Source organism: Rhodnius prolixus, unplaced genomic scaffold, assembly GCF_049639745.1.
Source record: "Rhodnius prolixus isolate KJV_2025 unplaced genomic scaffold, Rpr scaffold_6, whole genome shotgun sequence".
NCBI lineage: Eukaryota > Metazoa > Arthropoda > Insecta > Hemiptera > Reduviidae > Rhodnius > Rhodnius prolixus.
The window spans coordinates 23,721,595-23,747,904 of record NW_027411634.1 but is presented as its reverse complement, the minus strand read 5'-3'; positions in this window follow the sequence as shown (position 1 = coordinate 23,747,904).

The following is a 26,310-nucleotide window of genomic DNA, read 5'->3' as shown; positions in this document are numbered from 1 at the left end:
TCTTTGATCCTTTACCTATCCAGTGGCCTAATTTAATTTTGGATGTAGACGATAGATTCGAAACTATAATGCCAAACTGTATCCCCCGATTTTGTTATCATTAGGTTTTTTGGATTGCCTTTATATGATAACAAATTTAAAGACGTATTCACGTCAAAAAACGACATTTTCATAATTTCAACGCGCATATCTTCAACACAGAAATTCTTAAATAATACTGTACAGTCAATTGCTAAAAAATATTTCCTTCTTCACTTCGTCAGCGTTATAAATTTCCAATATCGTCTGAATTTCAAAATTTAGGTAACTAATTTTAGTTTTCTTCTAATTTCCTCGGAAAGGTAAGAGTGGTCCTTTTAGCCCATAGAACTATTGCAAACATGTCACTTAAAAGTGTAGTCATATTGTACAATTTTCACAAACGATTTTCAAAAATCCAACGAGATGTACATGAAAAATGGACAGGAATAGATGTATCATTTCTCAAAGAAAAACCGTAATCAGTATTATCGTTAAAAATATTCTACTAATACAGCTTTACTTTGGATAAACTTTTAAGAGAGTACTTTGTGTATGAATGAGATGAGTGTCAGTACATAATAAATAGTTGATTCAGGTGTGCCTTAACTAAATCGTTTTCACATAACAAAGAATAATAACCGCATGTACGGGTGAAATCGTTCTTTCACAATCAGTGAAACTTGGTTTTTACCTCGCAATCCAGAGAAAATATATAATTATAAGGCACATAGATATAAGTTTTACTTCTACACTTACGAGGTTATTATAAATAAATATACGTATACGTGTTAGTACAAATGTTTGGTTATAGATTTTAAATGATTAATAGTTTCTACAACTGTAATGAAAATAAAATATAAAAACTCACTCTTACTTCTGCTTCATCAACTGTATTGTGAAACGTGCGGTCTCGTTACTATGTAACCCTATGACCTGGATAAATTAGTGTTAAACATGGCCACCGCTAACATCTAAAAAAATCATTTGAAATCGTTAACACTAAGCAACCATTGTAATGACAACCATAACAAATCGGCACCCTTTTAAAGTAACATAAGCATTTTTTTATTGGATACGATTAATGATTTTTGACATCACAAATAAATGCTGTATACTTGATTGTTCGATAATTAATTTTAATCATTTATTTATGCTTGCTTATGGTGAAGTTTAGTTTGTGTCTCAGAAGGGGGTTTGTACTTATAAATGAGGTTATTGTCAAGTTTAGGCTCTCATCAGTTATGAAGCATATTGATTAATTTCATGGCCAATATACTTCTTGTACAAGTATGTTGTTAGTAAAAATTAAATATAGGAATTATATAAATGGTGGCTGGTAAATAATATCTCAAGGATGTGGGTGTACCGCACGGATATTCCTGCTTAACTTAGTTTTGATACTTCCAACAATCACATGGGAGGCTATGGATTTGCTCATATGGATTAGAATATCCACACCGAGATCCCTTGGAGTCTAGTCGCATGCTTTTAGCATTTTAGAATAGACTAGAAGAATTTACAGCTCACTGTTCAGAGGTGGCAATGTGTTTGAAAAAGGGCTCAGTAGGACAACGACGCTCCTTAAATACTCATGAGACCTGCTTAGTGATAATTTCTAAGTTGACGCAGACAAACCTCTAGCTCTTTCACCCACTCATAGATAAATTTACTCTTTAAACCAGTGCTTCCCAACCTTTTTTCTGGTCATAGCACATTGGTCAGATATCAAACAGTAAACGGCACACTGGAACTGAAATTCTCCCATTTCATTTTGAAAATGACGTTTTATGCTCAACTAGTGCTGTAATAACAACACTATTACAATCCTACAAAAATACAAGTTTTCGTGGCAGGCTGTAACATTAATAAGAAACCCAATCATTCACCCGTCTATACCGTTCTCTGTCAATACAATTAACTACATGTATACAGTAGCAATGAATCTTATGACAAAGAAATTCTTTATTTTAATGCCCATTATTGATGTCAAGAAGTGCCCGTAATGTGATTAAAAGCCCCTCTAAATGAATTAAAGTTACAAAAACTAAACAGTCAATAAAGAAGAACGAAAGGTGTGGACATATTTTACTAATTCTCTATCTTGAATCCCCTGGAAGCAAGTTAACTCCAGCCTTCCAATGGTCAAGCTAGACAGAACTGCATTGCTTTAATTTTTATATTTGACTAGCCTATTTTTGTGTTAATATTTGTGTTACGTTGTTAATTTTATATTTATCTGAGCAACTGGAAATTAGGGATAGTACTTAATGTGTGTTAAAGAAATATAGTTTTGTTATTAACTGGGAAAGCTAACTTTTATTCATATATTTCAATAAATTGCGTGACATTTGTACTAATGCGTAGGATAAGTACAGTAACTGGAATCAGTGAACGAGTTGTTCGAATCGATTCCATCCCTGGAACTGATTCAAATCCAACGACTCCAAAGGTGGACTCGTTCTGCCCATCACTATTGCAAATTGTTATGGATCGCCACCGCCAAGCAGAACTGATGAAGTGAGGTTTGTTTTGTGTAGAAACCAATGGTATGTCCGCATCATTTTGTGTTTTATTTCATTATAGGAGTATGAGGTTATAATATTCTAACTTATAATTAATTTTAATGCAACGCCATTATAATTTTATAATTTTTTTAATTTTTTGCCACGGCACACTTCTACCGTAGCCGCATAGGTTGGGAAGCTCTGCTTTAAACAGTTGATTCCGTCGAAGAAAAACTGCTGACAATAAAAAGTATAATAATAATTGTAGTCTTTGTCTTTTTCTTTGTTCAATTGAATGATTTTTTTTTTATAAAAAACAGCGTTGTTGGTTGCCTTTCATCACCTAATTCTGATTATTTGACAGTCACTTTACTGTCTGTAACAATATTTAGTTTATTGATTGTTTTCCATGTGCTCTTCCAGTAGAAGACTTACAGCCTAATAGATATCTGCCATCGAAGAGAGCTCTTCAGTAGATGATTTATCGCACACGAAGAGATGATTCCCTGCTAAGTGCGCGGTCCTGCAGAGTATAAATTGCCCAATCCTAAACACGTATACCTGAAGATAATCGTATCCGGTAATCAAAACGAACACTAGTTACAACTGGCTTAAATGCTCAGACTAGAACTTTGTGTTACGTTGTTAATTTTATATTTATCAGAGCAATTGGAAATTAGGGATAGTACTTAATGTGTGTTAAAGAAATATAGTTTTGTTATTAACTGGGAAAGCTAACTTTTAATGATATATTTTAATAAATTGCATGACATTTCTACTAATGCATCAGTGCACTTAGGAATCAGTGAAGGAGTTTTTGGAATCGACTCCAACCCTGGAACTGATTCAAAACCAACGACTCCAAAGGTAGAGTGAGAACTCGAATGGCAGTTGAAACCAACCTAAGTCCTGAGTTGCTCAATGGGTCGGAAATCTGGAGTTAAATGTCTGCATAAGAAATGAGGCGGAATGAGGTTTAGGAGTTCAAATTATCATGGACAATTTACAGACTAATGAAGGATACGAAAATCTATTTAATTCCCAAATTTGAGGAATACAGAAGCTTATTTGGGCGGATCACTTCTTAGTATGTTAACCATGAAGTAAGAAACGATTACGCTGGCTAGAACAATCATAAAGAATGAAATGGCAAAGGAGTGCCTGGAAAGTGAATGACGGATTGTAGGCGGTTCACAAGGATGAATCCAAGTTAAGATGTTTACAGGATGTATAGGAGAGACTAACAACGGATGGCGAACAGACAGTGGTGAAGGTATAAGGTGCCATTAGGTGATTTCTGAAATACCATGGCAACGTGCAAAGAAAGAAAAATAAATTATCTATTTAATCGAAATTATTTCCAAAGAATATATAATTGAAATCGATTCTTATATTTTAAGTAGCTTACTAATTGCAGCAAAAATAATCGATCTGGATTTGTTTTTCCAATAGCCTCATTTCGGATTGGTGCCTAGAATATTGAAGAGTGACGGTAATCATTGAATATTCCATGTTGTAGAATTGATTTTTAGAATTAATAATTAAATATTTTTTTTTTCTTCTTTTGTTTAGTATTATTATTATAACTATTATTATTTTCCGTGATGTGGATATATTAAATATAATGGCGAGTGTGAGGGGATATTTGTAGTCAGTCTCCCTTCCATTTAGAAATCACTCCTTAAATTAAATATGGCCACCATATGTCAATTAATCGACCAGAACCCCTCCAATGGAAACTTGATTTTGTATTCAATTTTTCAACAAATAAAACAAGGACACAATGGAAAAAAAAGTTTCGACTAATAAATAAAAAAAGTGCAGAATTTTTGTATCCATTAACTGACCTAGCAATTCCAAAATAAATAATTGGCGCTTTAGAAACATTTCTTTAAAGTAAATATTTATGAAGTAACTTGATTTGATGCTAGTAGCCATTTCTTGAAGTAAATATTTGATTGTAAAAAACTACGCTTGTGCCATTTTGGTCAGGTTATTTCTCACAAGTAAACATATGCTTACGTCGCTATCGACCTATCTTATACAAAGTTAAGCGATGATGTATATAAGTTACACGCCAACTCTATCCTCAATTTTAAATAACATCAGTAAATGATTGATGAAGTTGCTGCTATTTTCTCAACTGCTATCTTGAATTTATTTCTATCTCTTTGTTATATGGATTTTTGTATTGAAAAAGAAAGCGATAATCATTAAAAAAGAAATGCTTGCTTAAACATCAGCCACATTTTGTAACTATTTGTCTATTTTTTTTTTCAGTGCTGTTAACTGAAAAACAACATTTCTTCAAGAAGTGTGCGATAAAATTGTTAGTTTGAAAAGGACGTCTTCAATTAATATATGAAAATGATTTCTGAATCCTTGGGATTATTAATAATTTTTCTTTGGTCGGATGTCGTGAAAAAGGTACTTAAGCGAAATAAATGTGCTGTAGAACAGTTGTAAAAGGATTGATCTTCAAAAACGTTGACAGAATTAAATAAAATTAAACGTTTGTTGACCCAACTTTGTCAGTTTTTTTCATCTCTAATTATTAAAGATAAAATTACAAAGATTCTTTAACATAAATGACATTTCCTAGTTATAAGTGTATTTTACTGTAACAACGTAGATCAAATAGATTTTCAGAAAAAACGTTGTCAAAATATGTACATCAACCCAAGATTTCAGAAATTGTTATTGTTACCTTTTTGTATACAACCAGTGCCTAATACGAGTGACACTATTGTTTCAAAATTTTGTGTAGATCTGGCTGTTGAGAGTTTCAAGGCTGTACAAAGAGTTTTTAAATTCAAGAAATGTATTAAAAACTGTCCGGTAGGACAGTTCTATGAGGGTTGATCGTCAAAAAAAGTGCACGAAAAAGCGTAACGTTGAAAAACACCCAACTTTGACCATTTTTTTTTCTATAAAAGATAAAATTCCCAAATTTTCTTTAAAATATAGGGCAATTCCTCGTAATTATAAATTATTATAAGAGTATAATAATTATAAGAGTAATTTTATATGCTCCATTGCAGATCAAATAGATTTAGAGAATTATATCTAAGGATTACGTATCTAACACCTAAGTTTAACACAAGTCTAAACCAATCTAGGTCCTAATTCTTGTGATTTTCAGTGACACATACTTATTTGTATAAAACGAATTTCCAACCTTTTCCACAAATTGTTATTGAAAGTAATGCGCAATTATATGTTAATCATATACTAATATTTATGAAAGTATGTTCTTATATAATGATGGCTGCCTGAGTAGGAATATTCGTGCTTACATGATAGTTTACAGATGATACCAAATAATAATTTTGCTAGTAAGTGAAAAAAGAAGATAAAATTGAGTGTACTAGTTGTTTAGTGCACTTTCACTTGTTACTAAGGACAGCAATTAGTAAATAAAATTATTTTAGAATTAATTTTAATTACAGAAATATTCGCCATGAACTACTTTCAAAAAAAATATATTTTAGAAAAATTGTAATTTTCCTATTTTTAATTACAGCAGTTCATTATTACTATTATTAAAAGAGAAGTGTAATGGAGGATAAGTATGTATGTAAAGTTGTTGTAAGATGGCTAATTAAGAATTTTAAGACTAAAAATGCAACACGATTTCTACAATCGAAAGGTTGATTATTTAACAGGATATTTGGATTGGTCTCCGTGAGAAGATATTCAGTTTAGAGGGTCTTTCGATCATTGTTGGAAGATGGAGTGATCAAAATTAGAGTTATCAAGACGGGGTATTATCACAACATATAAGAATATGGCCGCCAACAAGTAACGACAGAACCAATGGCGTAACTAGATTTTTTTAGGCCCATAAGCAAATTCTAACTAAGGGGCCCCTACTAACATTTCTTTTATTTCAACTGTTTATACAAAGGAAAATTATTTTTTAACTGAAGAGCAGAGAATGAAATAGGTATATTAATTGAAACATTTATACATATATTTGAGGATTTTGAATTACATTTAAATCCGAGGATTAAACGTTTAAAAGAAAACTGATTACAAATTAAAAACAAAACATATTTGTATGTAAACAAAGTATAAAAAGTTATTTAATTGATTTTGTCGTCCAGATTTTGCAGCCGCAAATTTGTCAATTAGAGTGTTCGTGTTTAATTGACTTGCTTCTTTATTCTCAATAGCAATCAATGGTAAATATTTCAGACGAGAAACCAATAGATACACCTATAGAAACACTTCAAACAAAATTTAGAGATTTGAAAGAAGTTGGTCATAACCCGATTCCAGTGAATCAAAGCCGCTCTAATAATTCCGTAACAAATAGAAATCTAGATTTAGAATAGAATCTAGACTTAACTAGGTACAAATCGTACCCAGCCCGTTAACATTGCAACGTCTTGTTAGACCATCAACACTAGCTTCCTCTCAGAAGTGTGAAAGAGTATCTCGCGCCCAGCAACCACCTCCTAGGCTGATTTCCTGAGTAAAGGATTAGAAAGAGAGTTTGATATACAGGGTGATCCATTTAAAACGCACCAATCGCTAATAACTTTTTAGGAAAGCGGAATTTCGAAAAAAACCCATGAAGTTTTGGGTTTAGTTTTCAAATTTTTTACCCCCGATGCTGTAGCTTCATTTTTCACGGAGTTACGGCGAAAAACCCGATTAGGATTTCATAAGGACCACTGGTTTTGTCACTGATTATGAAAACTACATAAAAAACTGTGAAAAATTACGTTTATCCCGTTTCGATATCCTAAATCTTAGTCGAGATATTTAAGATCAAAGTTACAATTTTATGTATTCGTGAACGCTTTTTGAATATTAATTTTCCACCAGAAATACACGTTTTGGGAGGTCATCTGACTGCAAAAAATGTTATTTGAGACTCAAAGAACAAAAATAATAAGAATTGAAGATGATAAAAAATGTAGTGAAATGTAATGGATAACCATTACCCATAAGGGTGAGTCAGAATAAATTTGTTTTATCATCAAATGAAAGCAACCATAACATCATGATAATGTATCCAGTACGCAAGACTTCTTGACCTATGATTACGGTGCCACGGAGGGGCGGATGTTGGTCTAGTGATCAAGGGCGTGGCTTTGTAAGTGAGAGGTCCCCAGTTCGAATCCCGCGTATAACTACACTTTATTAAAAAAAGTATTATGATTCTTTAAGTAATAGGAATGACTGCATACGCGAGATTCGAACTGGGGATCTCCCACTTACAAAGCCACGCTCTTGACTACTAGACCAACACCCTGGCAAGATATTCTTACCGTAATCACAATGTCGCCGCTAGCCGCACACCATGGCTCAGCGAGCGCGCTTGTGCTGTACTACAAATTTCTCATCATGACCAATACCTTTTTCGAGATATTTGTGACAACAATTTCTTTATTGTTTGAGTATAAAACAGAGAACCTAAGCTTGCCCCTACCATCAACATCTCCGCCATATTTACCTACTATTATTAACTGGAATAAAAAGTACAAAAAATTGTCGCCCTATAGTGAGTTGAAATAATGTTAAAGATTGACTTTTTGGCAGCTAATGAAAGCTAAGGGGACGGAAACCAGTTGGGCTGAATGTATTACTACTAAAAGTACTTGAATAAATGATAACCCATGTTTTGGAATCCGCTGTTATGTATTTTAGTGAAGAGTATAGATTTGCTTACTTTGCAGTTGTTCATTGCAAACAAAACAGAGATATGATAATTATTTAACAAGAGTTTTGTTGAAAATTTGATGAATCTTTGAAAGAAAAATGGAAAAATCAAAATACAGAGAGGCCCCTCTCATCGATGTACAGTTTTGTTCAGTTTGTTTTTGTGGTCAGTTGAACAGTGTTGAATTATGGCAATGGATTTGTGGAGTAGCGATGGCATGAAATAATCATACTTTAATTGTACATTACACAATGTCGCCGCTAGCCGCACACCATGGTTCAGCGAGCGCGCCTTGTACAACGCAAGTTCCGTTTTTTTTTATGATTATAGATCGATCCTACTGTTTCATTGGTCTATAAACAGCTACTGCTGGCCAATCAATTGTCAACTACAAAACTTTATTCAGTGCGCGCAATGTCTGTAAATTGATTCAGTTTTTATAACTTATTCTGTCGGCAGTTACTACGGATTTATTTTAATTCTTTGATCACTCAACCAATTCTATATGGATCACGAATGTTACCCACAAAGTATTTTCAAAACCACAAAGTAAAATTAGTAGAGTAGCAGTCTCACAAAATGGTTCAAAAGGCAACCTTGTTGAGGCCTACAAATACGCTCTTCCCTTGATGGCCCTGGTCTAACCAACTGATGTCTATTCGAGAATCTGAACATAGTCCTATCAACGCCTGCCTTATCTTCTCCTTGTATCATTCAGGCTTCTTTCGAAAATTACCTTTCTTCGCACGACCTTTTTTTGGCTTCAGTTTAATGAAATTCACTATATCTTCATTGCCCGTTATATTCCTTAACTCAATGTTGATCCTTCTTCGTTTTCAGTCTCCTTTTTGTTATTTTAGAGAACAGTCTTGGATTAATTAATTTAATATCGACATAAAATACTTCATTGACAGTCAAAATGCTTCTTGCTCTATTTGTAGATCACTCTCAGTCCTTTTGGCGTCAGAAAGAGACATCTTCAGGTACTTAGTTAAATTTTAATGTAAACTATATTTATTAGCAATTAATGTTCATTATTTTTGATGACTGATTCATAGTTTCAATAGGATCTTTGACAGACCGATCGCACTCAGTCCATGAACAGACAAGACAGAAGACACACCAACCTTTTAATGATGTAAAATATTACATTGTAAATTAGCCCAAGGTTCCTAGGTCGAAAACTTGGCATAATAAAAATATACAGGGTGTTCATTTTAAGACGGCTCAAATGCATTTCATGCTTAAACGGTTAATCTGAGCAAAAAATGCTGAACACCCTGTATACCACATTGAACATTAAGATGGAAAAGGGATAGAAAAAGAAGCTACGGCTCCCCAGAATCCTGGGATATCTGCGTGTGAATCCCATGCACTAACCACTTAACTAATCCTGTCCCTGGAACAAACATTATTATCAACTAAGAGAATGGTTATTATTATTTTAAATAAAGTTAACAAATTCATTAATTCTGCTTAAAAATAATTACTTATATTTAATATTTTATAAGGAAATTCTAAACTAGTATTTTACTTATACTTCATCAAGTAATTGTTATATTCGTGTTTTAATTTTTTGCGTGCTACTTTTAAAAGTAGATAATAATGTAATAATTGTAACCTTCCTGGCAGTCTAGATTCTTTTTATTATTTTTATTTTGTTACTCAGCTATAATATACAATTTTCTTTACACGCCTAATGCAATTAGATTAATTATCATAGAAATAGTTATGGTTGGAAAAACTTGAGCGACCTCTTTGGTAATTATTCCTCCCTTGAATACAATGATGGATAAAGTTAATGAATAATAAAAGCTATTAAGGGATAAAAAAAAAAAGAGAAGAAAACTGGAGATATTATGCTTTGATAAGACTACTTTAGAAAGTTATAATTAGACTAAGTTAAGGGTAAGTTGAGTTTATCAGATGATATATGTGTCCGCCGAAAGTGATTGTCTAGAGAGTAAATATTAAGGATATTCAGAGAATTGACTGTTTTATATTAACTGGTAAACAATCTGAATCGTCACAACAGTGATGTAAGACGAAAATAACAGTTTTTTATTAAAAACTCACTAGATTTTCTCTTACAACAACTTATAATGGAAAACTTTGACCTATTTGACCTTAAATCTTATTTCATTTTGAAACCGTAGTTTCAAATTAGAATGCAGAATCTTCACTTGCTTCAAAAAAGATGCTTTGAGTAGTGAGCAACTCGTGGGATTAAAATATGTCCGTACCGTTCCTCAAAAATTATTGAAAATGTTTCAATGAATGCCAATATAGGAGGGTCGTTTGAAAAGTCCGTGCAAAAATAAAAACTACTTAATTTTTTGGGGTAAACCCTTTTTTATTTTTCAACATAGTCTCCTTTTAGGCTTATACAGTTCGTCCAACGCTGCTCTAGTTTGTGATCCCTTCCGAATAATAGGATTTGTCCAAGTCTGAAAAATAGCCATTCGTTTCTGCAATCACCTCCTCGTTTGAATAAAATCTTTTTCCCGCCAGCCATTTCTTCATATTGAGGAACAAATAGTAGTCCGAGGGAGCCAAGTCTGGAGAATAGGGGGATGTGAAATGAGTTGGAACCCTATTTCCATTAATTTTGCGACCATAACTGCTGAGGTGTGAGTGGTGCGTTGTCGTGATGGAAAAGGACTTTTTTGTGGGCCAATCGTGGGCGTTTTTCTTGCAGCTCGGTTTTCAAACGGTCCAATAACGATGAATAATATGAACCTGTAATAGTTTTACCCTTTTCCAGATAGTCGATGAGGATTATTCCTTGCGAATCCCAAAAGACAGTCGCCATAATCTTTCCGGCCGAAGGAATGGTTTTCGCCTTTTTTGGCGCAGATTCCCGCTTGGTAACCCATTGTTTAGATTGTTCTTTGGTCTCAGGAGTGTAATGATGTATCCATGTTTCATCCACAGTGACGAAACGACGCTTAAAGTCCTGCGGATTCTTCTGGAACAGCTGCAAACCGTCCTTGTAATATGTACTTCACACGATTTCGTTTTTGGTCAAGCGTGAGCAATCGCGGCACCCATCTTGCGGATAGCTTTGTCATGTCCAAATGTTGATGCAAAATATTATGTACCCGTTCATTCGAGATGCCCACAGCACTAGCAATCTCGTGCACCTTCACTCTTCTGTCATCCATCAATATATCATGGATTTTATCAATGATTTCTGGAGTAGTAACCTCAACAGGGCGTCCAGAACGTTCAGCGTCACTTGTGCCCATATGGCCACTCCGAAAATTTTGAAACCACTTATAAACTGTTCTAATCGAAGGTGCAGAGTCACCATAATGTTTATCAAGCTTCTCTTTAGTCTCCTGAGGCGTTTTGCCTTTCATAAAGTAGTGTTTAATCAACACACGAAATTCTTTTTCGTCCATTTTTTGAAAATCACTCGACTTCCTCGATTCAAACGAATGCCAAACACAAAGAAATAGACCTATCTGGCTGAAACTTGGTGTGTGTTCTTCCAAGAGATGCTACTAACTAAACATAACCTCGATACGCGCCAGTAGTGCTATCTCTCTGACTTTGCACGGACTTTTCAAACGACCCTCGTACACGCATAATGGCTTAACTTGCCCAAATCTGCAGCAGAAATTGGACTAAAATGAATCCAAAATAAATACAAAATACATATGGGGAAATCTTTAAGAAGAATTAGAGCTAGGGACATCAATCTGAAAGCCTAAGAACATTTCAGGAGCCTTTCTGAAGAATTGGACAACATATCTCAAGAATCAGTGTGGTCATACAGTGCAAGACATTAGGAGTTTAGCTGTTTTTAATCTTTTCTTACTTAAAACTTCATCAAATGTTTTCTTTTGTTTTTGTTTTTAAGAAAGTGATGAAACTGTTTAATATTGTTTAAATACAATGTTTAAAAAAAAATTTGGTACAGCTTGAAGAAAATGCAAGAACTAAGAACAGCTTGTGTTTAATTTCCACCCTCTACGACACTTCTAATATGAATGAATATTACCGGAAAGATAATTCTAATATCGGGGTACACCTTTATGTGTCTAGTGTCTGAGAACAAATTTTAAAAAAATTACTCAATAATTCAAAACCATCTCATCCAGGTAACATGAACATTTTTTACTAAACATCGAAAATCTGTACGAGAACAAGACTTCCATTTTACGAAGAGTAGAAAAGTAACTACAGCTGGAGATACCTATACATTTAAATAATAAGACATTATTTGTTAAATAAAATATTCAATTACAAAATGATCTATTATTCGGAGATACATATGAATATAATGATTTAAATAAATAAAGTAAAGGAATAGCCTATTTTTTCAGGCGGGGCTTAACGTCCAACTACCATTTACTAGTTGTCGTGGACGGAAATTTAAATAAATAATATATCAATGTTATTTTAGTAAAGTCTAACAACTTAACGATCGATAATAGAGTTTCGCTAATACAGTATCATTAAATCAGATTTATGAAAATATTTTAATTATTGACTACTTAATGCTATATACTGTGCCCCGTTTTTGTTTTTTGTTAAATATTAATAATCTGTATAAAGTAATAAATGATTAGGTATTATTTTGGTTATTAAATGATATTATTAAGAGCAATTATAATTGAATAGAAGAAAAGTCTTAATTCAATGAAATATAGGAACACAAATTTCATATATAATTAAAGAAAACGGAATATTATTGCTCTAAAAAACATTTTAAATAATTAAATATATTGACCTTCAATTTAACCTGCAATCTCATATAAATTCTCTAGCTCAAAATCTTTCTTTAAGAACTCTTCCTGATAACCGCAGCAAGACGCCTTAAAAGACAGTGTTTTAGGAGTGTTACCACTGGGTAACTTCTCCACTCGTTTGCTTCATTTGTTTACTGTTATCATTGTTACTTATAGCGCCAACGCGCTGATAGTAGAGCACAAATAAACAAAAAGTAATAAAGCACTTTACTCAACATGTGAAGCATCTACTGTGCCTTCAAAGGTAACCTCCTGGCTAACCTAGCTTGCGAGCCAGAGGAGGCACCTTTGAAGGCACAATAAATGCTGCACAAGTGCATTATTTGATAAATTAAGGAATAAGTTTGATCCTTTACATGAAAGATATTGATCACTTAAATATGTGGTAGGTGGTTTCCCAAAATTACCAAATAATTATTAAACCTTCTTGTTTGTAACAGATGTAAAATTAATTTTTAGCAATTTTGTGTATACTTGAGAACATCTAAAGCTCTTAACATTTGATTATTGCTTAGAAAATCACTCGGAAAACTACTTATTTCCCGATATTAAGAAAAATACTAGCTTTATTGCCTTGGAAATATTTTCAGTAGAAAGAGGATGAAAAAATACATAAAAATGACCTATCGCGTGCTCTTCTTTCTCTTTGATAACAAGTTAAAAAATCGAAATATGATTAATAAATACCAGAATTTGAAATGGCCTAGCACCTTTAATTTTGAAGATATCGAATTGCGGTTTCCGGTTTCTTTCATAACTTTTTATACTTTTTAAAACTGTGTTTATGAAAATGGGGGTCAACTGCGTACCCTCACTTTTGGTCTCGCGTCAGCCGCGTTTGCGGGTAGCAATCTAAAATCAAGAGATATATTCTGAAACTAGAGGTGACGGACAACAAATTTTTCCTCTACCATTTTTTGCTCAGATTAACCGTTTAAGCATGAAATGCATTTGAGCCGTCTTAAAATGAACACCCTGTATAGTTAAGTATATAAAGGATAATTAAGATATAAAATATCTTACTTATTTTATCTAACCGATTTGGAACTTTTTTCGTTTCTGATACGAAGTATTTTAGACAAAACTTGAGAAGAGTGGGTTTAATGAAGCGAATTATCAGTTCCCTGCTGCTTTTCTTAGACTTTGGACCCAATGGTCCATTACTTTTATTTTGAAATTTGTGTTCAGGTAATTACAACTACAGGCATCTCTCAAATGTGCAACTGCAGGGCACGATTCTGTCTATTATTTAATATGAAGGATAAATACATTTGCATTAATTTAAAGTGTTGTTAGGATTAATTTGCAAGCATAATAATGTCGAAAGTTTGTGTATTTAAAAAAGTTATTATCTGTTACTGAAAGGTATGGTAGCAATGAATGCAAATGTATTTATCCTTCATGAACTATCTTTGTAAGCAAGATTATTGTTAAGCAAAATGAATGTATGTTTTATATGCAGATGGGAACAGTCTTGCATAACAAAAGGAGCGCATGAAAATGGTAAACGTACTTTAGGAACAAACAAAAAACTAAAAAAAATTAAAATAAAAGAAGGTGGCAATGAGTAGCGCGCGCACAGCGAGGGCTGGACTTGAATCTGTATGTAGATTCGTGATCACCTTCATAGCACTTAGCTTAAATATTCCACGCCTTCCAGAACGGCCCATTACCTCTGTAAGAGTTCTTTGCCTCTATCGCTCTTTCACAAAGCACTCACTAGCCTGCTCTTTCTAGCTGATAAAGAGGAAAATATATTCAAATGTATTCTACAGAAAAAACCAGCTGAGCAATACTTAATGAACTTGAGGTATACTTTTCTTTGTGCTTTGGTAGTGGTGCATTTTGTTGTGGTCGAAATGGAAACTACCACAGCACACAGCCAAAGTGGAGGGGCTGGCGATGGAGGCGGCAACAAGGGGGTGGCTCTAATGAACGAGAGAGGGTAACAATATGGTGAAGAACGCTTGGGGCCCCTTATCACAAGGCATGGTGAACAGTATATCACGCTATTTCCTCCTTTACGGACATCCATTATCGTCAGGGTGACCATAATTTGGAGTTCTTTACCGGTTCATTTTAAGGCTGGACTAGAAAGGTAGTTTAGTTAGGGGGGTTAACACAAAAGAAAAGTGGGTTTAGGAACAAAAAAATAAATAACTTTTTTTGAATTATTCAAACTCATTCCGTGTTTAGCGCAGATTTTATTTGACTCACCTGAAGTCTTGTGTGTTAGATATATTTTTTAAAATATATACTTACATGTTAGGTGCCCTATTCATTACCTCTAATTGTGATAAAAAGGGCCTTATAAAAATGACCAGCTAACCTAGAAAATAAAGTGTCTCTAATTATAGCCCAGTTTAATTTATAGTTTAATTAATATTGGCCCAATTTTTGGTTAAAGTAAAAGTAACGATTACTTTAAGCTCTGACATTCCTGCAAACATGGACTGAGTCAAATGAAATGTAGGTAAATACTGCTAAAACAGAGTATCAACTTTTTACTCTATCCCCGAAATATCACCCGACTTCACTTCGATTTAATAACGATGAGCTACTACGAACCGATAAAGCGACGTATCTTGGTGTAAAACTGGATACCAAGCTGAATTGGGGTTCACATATACAGAATTTGGTCGAGAAAGGGGAAAGTCGATTAAATTTACTGAAGAGACTAGCGGGGAAAAAGTGGGGAAGCTCCCAAGACGTTTTAAAACTAGCTTATAAAAGCTACGTCCTCCCTGCTATGGAATATGGGTGCGAGGTAATTGCCACGGCTTCATCCACCGCCTTAGAGAAGCTTGAAAAGATGCAAAATAAAGCTCTTAGGTTAATAACTGGTGGCCCTGGCTCAACACCTATTGCTGCCATGCAGTTACAAGCTGAGATTGAGCCCCTGGGTAGTAGAAGAGATATGGCGTGCCTGAGCCTATACGAGCGCGTACGAAGGTCTTCCACTGATTGTTGGTCTCAATATCAGGCACCAACACAAAGACTGAAAAGCCAAAAGACATTTTTAACTAATGTCAAAGAAGTAATGGAGCTCCTGCAGCTAGACTGCACAAACCGAGAGGCATTTATATACCCATAAAGCCCCCTAAGATTAGCGCAGGTACAATGCAACCTTCAGTTAACTAGAGCTGTTAAAAAAGGAATAACTCCTGAGTGGGAGCTAAAGACAATAGCTCTAGAAACCATTATTAATCGATATCCTTCACCCGATTGGTTTCATGTCTACACTGACGGTTCAGCCCTAGAACAAACATTAAAAAATAAATTCGGCGACTTTAATGATTGAAAATGATTCCTGTAACAACATACATCCTGATTCTAAAATCTGTTTTATTAATTTTCATGTTTAGAAAATTCTGCAAAGAAGTCCATCCATCCTTACAAAATCAACCTAATACTTCACACAAAAGCCCCATTCTTATTTCATTTGGACCCTTTTATACTCTATATCAGAGGTTCCCCAATCTTTTCCGGTTTGAGGTTCCCTAAATAATCGGATTTTTTTCCGCGGCGCCCTTAATATAAATAAGATTTTTTCTAAATTTTTGACTTTCTTGAAAAATTGGAAAACTTTCCCTTTTCAAAAGCGATTACCCATTTAACAGCGAAAAATTAAAAACAGATACTATTTTCCTTGAGATAATATAAAATATCTAATTTCAACTGTTTCAGTAATATCTACATATATCGGGACGGGACAACCACCATGTGGTTAGGTTAGTTGGAAAATAATTTAAACACGAATTTTAAATTCACAAACAATTTATTGAATGTCCATTGATGATTAACATTATTAAAATTATTAATGGAATGGAAGAGCTTGATGTTCACTACACAACTTCTCAAATCTCGGAATAAAATTGGATATGGCTACCCTCATTTCTTGTTCACCGTTAATTTTCGAGCGATATTTACCTTTTTATTATCGCGACCGCCGAAAACCCAGCTTCGCACAAATAGGATGTTGCAAATGGAATTAATATTTGTAGAGCTTTACCACTAAGCAGTGGATGATATCCAAAAATCAGAAAGTTCCATGCTACCAAATTTTAACTTTAAATATTATCACAAGACAAGTCAATAAGAGATTCTTCTTCTTCTTCGTGACTAAAGCTTGGGTGGGGAAGCCGTGCTTGCGCACTTTCAAAAGATGCGGATTGGAAAGAAAACAATGAAAGACTCGAAAGTTGCTAAATTCTTGGAATTTTGTCACAGCATACATGATTGAGGCGCAAAAATTCGAGAATTGGAAATTCCAAGAAAATTGCCGAATTGTTTAATTGAATATTTCGCGGCGCCCTTATGACTGCACCGCGGCTCACACTTTCTAAATCACTGGTCTAAATCTTAGAAGATTATCTTAATATAATTGTGGGAATTAATCTAATTTTTTAGGGCAGAATAAAATGAAAATAATCGCTGGTTCAATCACAAAAACAGTATTCCGAAAGTCTTTATTTTGTAACATTAAAATTATTTAGCATTATTGATGTTTTTTTTTTATTAGGCATTAATCTACAACATTAACCATAAATTTGTGTGATTTATTGAATTAATATTGACATTATAGTTACTATTTAAAGGCTGTCTTAGCCTGGGGCCTGATGGATGTTGATGAAAAACATGTTAGCAGCTGGAAATCATCAACTTATTTCAGCTTACAAAGAGATAGTGTAAGCGTTAATCATAGTGTAGCTACAGCCGTCTAAATTTGACCTCAAAAGATTTCTATCAGCGGAGGCGAAGAAGCAGGAACACCACTCATAAAACATTAAGTTTTGCTAACCGCTGTCTTATAATGGGACAGCAAAAAAGGATTGTTTTTTTGTCAAATGTCGCAAAACGCTAGTGGCAAGGAGCCAAACTAAATGCCTGGAACTAATTTTAATTTTCAAAAACGTTTAGTTACTTTGTGGTAAAGGAAAGTCAAGCGAGATTCATTTAAGATTTTTGTTTACAACTTTGCGTATATTTCATTAAAATAATTTAGACTTGTTTGCAGAAAACCGCAGAGAAGAGAGCTAAGAGGATTGCTGGAAACAGTGCTGCTTTAAAAATTATGTGTGTATTAATAAGCGAACAGTTTCTTCAACGTACCTCGTGTTTGTTTAAGTATATTACTAGAAACAAAAAAAAATTGAACTGAAGTCCTTCCAATAATACTAATCACAGTAAGTTAGATAAGTAGATGGCAGTTTAAATAATTACCTGGCCGGTGTGGATTTCCTAATTACAGATATAATGTGAGGGACTAACTTCAAGGGCGCAGCGAACTACTTGGAACTGGGAAACAGTCCTTGATCATAGCCTCAACACAATAATGTTTGAATACTTTAACAACTAGTGTCTCTATTAGTAATTATTTTATAATTATTGAACATCCCCACGCAGGAGGATACATTTTGTATTGTCCACCACAAATATTACTGTTCGCTAGTTTGAACCGTGCGAATTATTTCATTAAACTGAAGTAGAATGTGTATATTTCAAAATTTCCATACCAGAACTTACTGATCAATAGAGCAGTACACCTTGATTTCAACCTGGGTCCTATGACTTGCTTGAACTAAATCCTCCCTTTCGGTTTTTATAATTGAATTTCATTTGATTTATTAAAATTGACAACTTAATGACAATATACAAAATGTAATACGGACTGCTCAGCAGTTTTACTCATCTCTGCAAACGATTCAAAGTCGATATCAAACACTTGCTTTAGAAGCAAAGATTTCTTGAACTTAAGCTGTGCCTTGAATTAAACTAAATTTTGTATAAATGATGATCTGATGGTCTAGTTCTACGCGAAGTGAGTTTATAACTGAATATCTTCAAGCTCTTTACTTTTTGCTGTTCAGGGTAGTGCGTTATTCTGACAGATGGGTACTCATTTTTCTGAAGTATTTCTATCCCTTAAATCACACTTCTAGTGTTCACCTCTCAGCTGGGAACCAAAGGTTTGGGTCTTTTGGATAAATTCATAATGATTAAAGTGCAGAGCTGAATTTTTGAAATTGCAAAGTTCTTTGAATTCTTGTTCGAATAGTTTTGAATGCAAAGAAAATATTATTTCTCATTTAATTTTTTTTGATTAACAGAATGTGAAATACAGAAGGAAGAAAATTCTTTTGCAATGTTGTCTTCAAGCTTATCAGAAATCAGCATCCGCAAAATGTACTAAAAATGTTAATTTGTAAAGCCCAATTAAATCTAAGAAACACCAAAGCAATTAATACTCAATTCTATAAATCTCCTTACAGAACAGTTACTTGAAAAAAATAATTCTCAAGTTAATACTGTTTATTCTCATTCCTAATTCGATCCTCTTTATTCTGGAAATCTTTATCTCCTCTTTTAATCAACAAATCATTTATAGCATCGTTTAAAAGTGAATTATATAATTATTTATTGCAGCCATTCAAAGATAACTCCAAGTAGTAAATTTATTTATATTTAACGTTATTTAAATTTGGCATAATAACCAATTAATAATTATTTGTATTTTCAAGTTGATATTGTCAAATTTACCACTTTGCACAGAGAGGCTATTATTTATATCTCATATGTTGTCCTTAAGGGAATGTTACTGTTCCATGACACAATAAAGAGTTTTTTTATTCTGTGAATGTGATTTATCTGTTTCTATCCACTGTAATTCAAAAAAAGGAAGAATTTCAGAAATTTCAAATTTGATATTTAGCTTAGATGTATATAGAGCATGCTACACTAAGGTTTTTATTAAAATCGTTACAGCTGTACCTACTGTTTTAATATTTCAGTTTTTAAAATTTTCTCTGCAACGATTATCTTAAAACTTGATTTATTAGTTGCATATAGTTCTAAAACTTTTATTTGGAACATATTTACTCGTACATGAAAATTATTTACAGGTATTAGGCTTCCTAAAGCGCTTACTATATGTGCTATTCCTGTACTTTGTACTGGCTTCCTCCTGCATAATATTCATTAGAATGAATTGTGGGACAGAATTTTTAAATTTGAAGCAAATTGCCTGACTTATAAGTGTCACTTTATCAAACAGGTTTTTCAGTATTTTAAGATTTTCTTGTGATCAGCTTCTACCATTTTATTTAAATTTTGAGCAATTAGAAAGATAGAAATCTTCTTTGAAACATTTTCTCCCCAAAATTTGATTGATTCTGAGAGAATGGGCGAATAGATTTCTTCTAAAATGATAAGAATCAAATGAGACTCAAACGTCCAGAGTTAATAGAAGTAACTCTCAGAGTTGGAACTTGGAGAATAGACTACCATTCTCTTGTTAAAGAGAAAATGGAATCAGTACATAACAGATTAAATATTTTTTAGGATACAGACCAGAAAAACTAATGGCATCTACCGCACTGCTTTTGATTTGATTATTGTCATATTGTTTAACGGTTGCTGAAAAAGATGTTTGCTAAATGCCTCACATGAAAAGTAATTTATTCTGAAGTAAATAGAAAAAGTTTTCGTAGAATAAAAAATTAATTTCCATATTATAAAAAAAACATAAAATTAATAATAATACATTGGTAGACATTTTGTGTAGTGTGACGATGAACAGAAGGAACTGAAGGGTATCCCACCGTACGTTTGCTCTGTCGAACGTGAAAAATTGATAATTTATGCTTAGCATCCATGCAAGGAACTGTGGGGTAGCAATTACCTAACCAGGGTTGAGTACACCTTCATTTCCACCAGTCCCAACCACCAACCAAATGCACCATGTGTATTTTCTCCTTAGAGTCATGTGTTATCATGTCCATTTTCTATTCATTGTTACACAAATGTTTCTAACTGGTCTCTGTCTCACTTTGTTTATATGGCGGTCTCTTCTTTTTCTTTCTTTTCTTTCCTCGTTCCTTCATTCTTACTTGGTTTGTCTTCACAACAATTGTCTTTCAAATGATAGGCCACGCCTTCTATCTTTAATTCAACTAAGTATAGTTATTGTTTCTATTATGTATTTCTCTATATGTTCATTTTATGAACCTTAGCCTAGATCTACTTCACGTTTGTAATCTTGTATAAGTTAGTTACTCCGTTTTGTTATTATTGTGAGAATTTCACTGAATGTAACAATTGCTTAAACTCAGAACTAACTGCTTCTTATTATAACTCATCTGTTATTCAGCCTCTTTGTGAAGTTTCCACTCTTCGTCTTGCCATATATCAGACACTCATAGAAGCACAGGTGACATCAGCTTCTATCTACACCCGAGTCAACTCATGACTTAAATGTAAATTACTTTTTTCAATTGTTAAACACTGACAGTAGGGATGACGTGATCTAGTCTCACTTGTAACTAGAATTCATAGTGGAAACGTACTCAAATATTATCTAGCAATGGTTGTCCTATAGATTAGTTTTCAATATGGCTTTAATTAAGCATGAATACTTACCTCGATTCAAAAAAGAAAAAAGGCTGGGATGGATTGGGCGTTCAAACTTTGTCACTTTAAATATGGTTTTGCTTTGGAGTCGGCCTCTAATTCTGATTTGCTTCAAGAACACTTAAATATGTGTTCAATTATGGATCTTTCCCTAATTTGTGTTCATTTATTTACTGCTTAATAGAGTTGCATATGCTCTTGAGTCTTCACCTTTTTTCTACGCATTAACTAAATTAAATCTAAGGTTCTATACATAAAGACTAATACGCTATTAAACTACATTAAGACAATACTTTCAAAATTAATGCCCTAAAACTATTAGAGAACAAACAAGCAGTATTTTAATCATCTCTAAAATTGTATTTTATTATTTTTAAGTCTTATTAAAACTATAATAATAGAATATTAAACTAAAAATTAATATGCCAATTCACCGCAAGGTTTAATGAAAAAAACTATTTTTTTGATGCAGAACATCAACGTCCAAGTCTAGGACATCTTTTTGTGCCTAACCTGGGGTTTCCATCCACCATTTCTGAACTTTTTGAGCCCACTTGCTCTTTTACTGTATTGGTTCTAGTTTATGAAAGCTTCGTTGCCTCCTTCCAAGATTGGTCTGCCTTCTTCGCCCAGGATACCCCAGCATCTAGACAAGAAACATCAATATTTTAGCAACCGATTCTTTTCTATGATTCGAAAATAAGAAAACTATTGAGTTTTCCACTCATAGGAGTTGATTGAATTCAAAAGATTTACATTTAATTAGTTTTCTTCGGTGATTACAAGCTATTAAACCTATTTAGTACTCCTACTAAATCTGTATTAAACAGATACAATGGCTAATCTCCATGTCACTGGCCTTCAATGAGTAGTTTTGCCATAAATTAAGGCTTGAATCTTGTTGCCTCTGACTCGTTTCTAAATGCCGGATTTGGATACATCTAGCATTTATGATGACTAGCATAATTATTATTTTCTTATAATCAATACATTGATGTCCTCAAAAAAAGCTTAGGGCCAAATAAAGGCCCTTGAAGACCGACGTGAGCTAATTGATCAGCCGTCTTATTGTTTTTAATGACTGTTCACCCATCAAACAAAACTTTGTTATGATTTCCCTGAATTACAACTGATTTGACTGTAACATTGATTACTCCGAAAGCGGTGTCTTAAGTTATCCTAAGTGGATAAAATGTTCTCTATCTCTATTCCATTCCAAAAGAATGATGCTTAATAACCAATCTTCTACAATTTTACTTTTTGAAGCTGCATGTATCCTACCTACTTTACTTTCCACCTACTGAGTCTTAATTGACGTTCCTTTTACACTAGAACTTCGCGTTTCAATGCTTTTCTGTTGAAAATAATAGTTAAAAAAGCTTGATTAAAGCTATAATTTGAGCTACATCACTCGTCGGAGATATCTGAAAGTATCATGGACTTTCATTTTTTTCTAATAGTATTTTTCTAATAGTTCAGTTTAACATCCTCAGATAATGCTTAAATTTATAAACCGCTAACTTTAGTAATGGATATCCTTCATGTATAGAAACTAAAACCATCAAACGGAAGGTATCAAACTAATTTTGAATACACATAATGGATAAACAATGAATTTAAATTAGCAATAAATTAGAGTGGTATAAGTTTTTATACCCATTAATAAAATATTATAAAAAATATGTGTGTTATCCACAGAGTGAATAACTGACGATATCTTTTAATATTCTATTTATGGTTTACGAGAGTTTTAGATGACACCGGGCACCTGTGCCATTAATTTTTGAAATAAATATACTTTTAATTTTTATTTTTTAATATTTATCTCCTTTACTTATTTATTTTTTTGCATAACTTATATCTTTTATTGACAAAACAATCTTTCTGAAACCTGCTCAGAATGCTATCTACAACTGTTTCTTAAAGCAAGCAAAATTTGTCTACCCAATTAATTATTGACCGGCCTCAATCTTTCGATCCTTTCACTCGTCTTGATATGATGGGCTCCTAGTATAGAGCTCGCAGTTTGTGAGATAATGTTTTGGCATCGACGGATCGATCGGATTAGGATTTTAAAGAGAACAACTTTTGTTCCTCTCAATAAATTTTTGTTTTCCTTGAGCTTTGTGAAATCCATAGTAGCACCTTTAGCCACTCATATCCATTATCAAATATCTTAGACTTCTATACCATTAACTAAAGGTAATTTTACAGTTATGGTAAATGAATCAAATGTAAGTAAACCTCACATTATTTGTATAAATCTAAAAAATAGATTATTGAATAGAAGTTGTCTGTCTTATAACGACTTTGAATTCCTGTTTTGCGATTATCAGTTTTTAAAAATAATTTGTATTCATTATTTTATTATTAAAGCGCGTTATTTAATCAAATTTATAATTTTTTTTTAGAGTTTACAGTTTCAATGAAATGATTACATCTTGGACATGAGAACAAGATTGGCAAGAACATTTTTCTGAAGAGATAATATCTCAACACAATTTCATAGTCATAGTCTAAAACTTTAGACATTCTTCTTCTTTAAATTGGATAAATAATACATGGATGAGTTATAAAGAAAGTAAATAAAGTTTGTTTAAACCTCGTTTTTACCTCAAAATGAATATAATGGTTTTCTAACCAATATAACTTATCTAAATTATAAATAATTGTCAAAATAAGTAAAATACTTGATTTAGTGAAGATATAAGAAAATAAAATATAGTAAAGTACTTTAAATATGTTTTAGTAATGGGGTAAATATTTAACATTTGGCAGATCTTCCATTGAAATGAACATCTTTGATTTTAATCTATTCAGACACCTGTCCTAATATATATTAAAGCTGTTTTAGAATTACAGGAATACATTAAACCTTTTTTTTTTTGTAGTCACCGACTGGAATTTGGTTTTTGTTTCTTTTATTAGTAACCAACACAATTTTACTTATTTTAAATTATTTAACTACATTTTGAGATATTTTCTTCAATGGTCGCTTAGAGCATCCACCTGGCTGGCACCCAAATTCTAGACGTTCATATTAATGTTAATTATAGAGTTTTCCGAATAACCTATTTTCACATACGAGATAAATTAAGATAAAATCTGAACTAGATTTAATGAGAGCACTATCTCAGATATAATCGACAGATATTTTATGATTGTTTCGATTGTAAGAGTGACTGTATGGTTAGCAGTGAATTTTCTTCTTCTGAAAGAGTTTTTTATAGTATTATCTCAGAAAACAGATACCTACAATTTTATGGTTAATTATCTATGTTACCACTAAATACCAAAGGTTTTAGAATGAAGCCTGTATTCATCAGAAAAAGAATCTGTTTCTCATCGTCCAATTAGTGCTTGACAGTGTAACGCTCATGTGCTGTTACAATTGTTCACTTCATTGAACAACTCGTTCCGCAATGATTTCATTCACGCTTAATCAAGCACTTAATCTGAGTTTATTAAACATGCTCGTTTCTATCAATCATACTATTTTAAATATTTAAGAAAATACATCCTATAATGCTAAGTTTGTTCTTTCATGAAGTTTATTATTGAGTTAACTGTGTAGCATCAGTGTAGTAGTATCTCGTATTAGCAAAACAGGTGCCTTCGCGTATCATTAATCTGTTTACTGACTTGCAGTTGTTTTATTTATTTATTTATATACAATACATTTTTTAAATGATTTAAGGCGCGTCAACATCCCCTAACAAAGTTAAAAATACCTTTTTGCTTATTTCGGAATATTATTGGTGATGAAGTATTGTTCCAACCGTTCTTCATAGATCTGCCAATCAATCGTCATTATGTTGAATTCCGGAATACTTCCAACCTGATACATTATACCTGTTTTAGGTGCTTCACCTTGACTCTTCCTATTCTTTGGAGGTGCCATAATTTCTTTTACTCGTCACCAGTGTAATCTAATAACTCTACTATTATAACGGAAAGAACTCCAGAACTGTTCCAGATATTCTTTATTAGGTTTTTATGCAATACAGTTTTTTAAACTCAATTTAACATAGGTTAAATCACTTGGCAATTAGTACCAGTAACTAAACTGCAGTATTACAGTACTCGGAGCTTTTTTTCAGTGCACTGCCGGCCACCAGTCCAGCTGTAAGAAGCTTCTAGAAAGAAAAAAAAAAATCTAAGGGTCAACAGCTGGATTTGAACCCGGGACCTCCGCGTGTGAATCGAATACTTTATCCACGTAGCTAATCCCCGCCCTAGTTGTTTTACTGTTTTTCAAATATCTTAAAAATCATTGAAGCAGGGTAGAAGGCTACAGAATTATTGCTTACGTTTTTGTTTTACTCCTCAATTGACTTTTTTTTTTTGGTAGGGGATGTTTGCAAACACCATTACAGTGGCTTTGCGACATTAAAACTATTTGGAAGGGCAGTTGTACAGAGGTTGACTACCAAAAAACCGTACGAAAAAGCACTCAATTATAACAATTTTTGTTCATCTTTGCTTAGTAGCAGTAACCATAAATGCTCGTGGGCTTAGTAGAAACTATTTTGATTTAGAAACTGGAGATTAACTCTATCTGTTTGATTAAAGTTAAATAAAATGAAAAATGCATTTCCAGTCTTTGAATATCGTTACCTAAACAGTATTCTGGTTGAACTAAAATATATTTTAAAATATTATAAGAATCTATGACCAAAACGCATATGGTAAAGTGCTTGTTTTCTCTAATTTTGTAGAGCATGCATTGTATGAACCCTATTTAAATCTATATATTACCAATTTTCAGATTGATGATAAACAATATTTAAATTTTGAAATATTCACTGTTTCAGAAAAAGTAAATCATCCGAGACGGTATTCACGCTTTTCATTAGCATGATATGTAATTTTGCGTGCGTTGTATTTGTTTAAAAATTAAAAAAGGGCTATTTTACGAAGAAAATAATAAAAACTGCTTCAAATACTT